General features: G+C 42.8%; 1 pseudogene; it reads right to left on the bottom strand.

Annotated features, from left to right (window-relative positions):
• Nucleotides 1-1257: 1257 nt before the first annotated feature.
• Nucleotides 1258-2230, bottom strand: LOC148517592 (translationally-controlled tumor protein homolog pseudogene; annotated as a pseudogene).
• Nucleotides 2231-2966: the final 736 nt, after the last annotated feature.

Genomic DNA, 2966 nt, shown 5'->3' with positions numbered 1-2966 from the left:
TATATGTGCCTCCCACTTTTTAAGGGGCCAAAAGTAATGGGACAAACTAAACAATCCTAAATCTAACTTTCACTTTTTAATACTTTGTTGCAAATCCTTTGCAGGCAATTACAGCCTGAAGTCTGGAACGCATAGACATCACCAGATGTTGGGTTTCATCCCTGGTGATGCTCTGCCAGGCCTCTACTGCAAATGTCTTCAGTTCCTGCTTGTTCTTGGGGCATTTTTCCTTCAGTTTTCTCTTCATCAAGTGAAATGCATGCTCAATCGGATTCAGGTCAGGGGATTGACTTGGCCATTGCATAACATTCCACTTTTTAGCCTTAAAAAACTCTTTGGTTGCTTTTGCAGTATGCTTCGGGTCATTGTCCATCTGCACTATGTAGCGCCGTCCAATGAGTTCTGAAGCATTTGACAGAATATGAGCATATAATATTGCCCGAAACACTTTAGAATTCATTCTGCTGCTTTTGTCAGCAGTCACATCACCAATAAATACAAGGGAACCAGTTCCATTGGCAGCCATACGTGCCCACACCATGACACTACCACCACCATGTTTCACTGATGAGGTGGTATGTTTTGGATCATGAGCAGTTCCTTTCCTTCTCCATACTCTTCTCTTCCCATCACTCTGGTACAAGTTGATCTTTGTCTCATCTGTCCATAGGATGTTGTTCCAGAACTGTAATTGATTTTTTAGATGTTGTTTGGCAAACTCTAATCTGGTCTTCCTGTTTTTGTGGCTCACCAATGGTTTACATCTTGTGATGAACCCTCTATATTTACTCTTGTGAAGTCTTCTCTTGTTTGTTGACTTTGACACATATACACCTACCTCCTGGACAGTGTTCTTGTTTTGGCCAACTGTTGTGAAGGGTTTTTTCTTCACCAGGGAAATAATTCTCCTGTCATCCACCACAGTTGTTTTCCGTGGTCTTCCAGGTCTTTTAATACTCTTCTTTTTAATGTTAAACAGGAAAAGTGAATAATAGTGGCAGTGAGGGACCAGTATGGGGTAGAAGGCAGTAACTTTTTGCAACACACCATATTCTTATTATACTGCCAGTTATCGCATTAGTAAAGCAATCAGATGCATCACGACAAAGAATGCAGATGAGTGGGTTGCAAACAAGCTACCACAGAGTCTTTGCATCAAATAACCTCTACAAAACATTAACAGGACATTGTGTCCTAATAGAATTGTAGACAGTCCGCTTAGGGGTTATAACTTAGCTGCTTGCGCAGACTGCAGGTAGGATTCAGCAACACCTTCATGGCTGGGAGTTTGAACCAGCAGAATATTTCCTCAGATTATCCAGAGTAGGAAGTCGGCATCTTGTGTTAAAATGCTGAAGCTACTTTAACATGCACAAAGGAGACTCATTCTATACCAGAGAATGAGCAAGTATCACACAGACAGGCTTTACCTAGAGTGGAGAACAATGACTTTATTTGAACTAAATGACAAGAGTTTAAAATGTCTCCACTCCAATAATTTAGGGTCAGAAGAAATGAAGCTCAATGATAACAGTCCAGTTTGAGTTGGTCTTAAGACTTTGCTTAATCCTTGTGTTGTATGGATGGAAAGCAGCAGCAGTTGGTTATAATAGATGATCCAAATTCCGTTAACATTTCTCAATCTCCAGGCCATCTCTGAAGAAAGTGAAGAAAGGGGTTACACCATCCTCACGGAAATTCATCAGTCCCACCATTCCTTCTGGATTCATGGTCTCTCCTGTAAAAAACTCAAAATCTTTGAAGTTTGCAAGAATTTCTTTGACTTGCACTGGAGCACCAGCCATGAATGGTTTTACTCTGTCAGGGCAATCTTCCTCAAGTCGGGCTTTGAGGGCTTTCATATAATCCTTAATGTACAGTTTGAATGTCTCCTTGGTGAAAGTAGTTTGCTGAAGCTTATGGTTTAATACTATATCGACCCCAGTGATTCTTGTGGATTCTGATCCTTCGTCAACGATCTCTGCTGATGCATATCCACCAATCAAAGCATCATCAATTGCACCTTCTTCTCTAGTCACCATCTTCCCCTCAACCTCAAAACAGATTCCATTACTGCTTTCAATTATCTTATAGATGTCAGAGAACATTTCATCTCCGCTGATCACGTCCTTGTAGATGATCATGGTGGCGGCGAGCTGGTGGCTGACGTCCCCGGAGCAGACTGCGGGAGGCTCAGTGCCGGCGGAGGGTGGGGAGTAAAAAGAACCAGTCAGCGTCTCACTTGCTTCATATAGGGGCGGCCCGGCCCTGGTGACGCACCCCGCGCACGCGCAGTGTGGGTCGGGGAAGGCCCGCATGCGGCTAGGGGGGAGCACGCGGTGGTGTCGCCTCCCCTTTGCGCTATTGCCGCGACTCGGTCTTCCGGGTCTTTTGGTGTTGCTGAGCTCTCCGGTGCATTCTTTATTTTTAAGAATGTTCCAAACAGTTGATTTGGCCACACCTAATATTTTTGCTATCTCTCGGATGGGTTTGTTTTGATTTTTCAGCCTAATGATGGCTTGCTTCACTGATAGTGACAGCTCTTTGGATCTCATATTGAGAGTCGACAGCAACTGATTCCAAATGCAAATGTCACACCTAGAATCAACTCCAGACCTTTTACCTGCTTAATTGATAATGAAATAACGAGGGAATAGCCCACATCTGTCCATGAAATAGCTTCTGAGTTGATAATCCCATTACTTTTGGACCGTTAAAAAGTGGGAGGCACATATAGAAACCATTGTAATTCCTACACCGTTCACGTGATTTGGATGTAATTACCCTCAAATTAAATCTGAAAGTCTGCAGTTAAAGCACATCTTGTTTGTTTCATTTCAAAGCCATTGTGGTGGTGAATAGAGGCCAAAATATGAAAATTCTGTCAATGTCCCAATATTTATGCACCTGACTGTAGGTAAGATCTGAGAATCAGCCTTGCTTTGCTAGGAAGCATAAGTATCACA

The sequence above is a fragment of the Taudactylus pleione genome, unplaced genomic scaffold (assembly GCF_031769625.1).
Source record: "Taudactylus pleione unplaced genomic scaffold, aTauple2 ptg000214l, whole genome shotgun sequence".
Taxonomy (NCBI): domain Eukaryota; kingdom Metazoa; phylum Chordata; class Amphibia; order Anura; family Myobatrachidae; genus Taudactylus; species Taudactylus pleione.
Note: the sequence above shows the minus strand (reverse complement) of the source record. Positions and strands in the feature narration are given on the sequence as shown.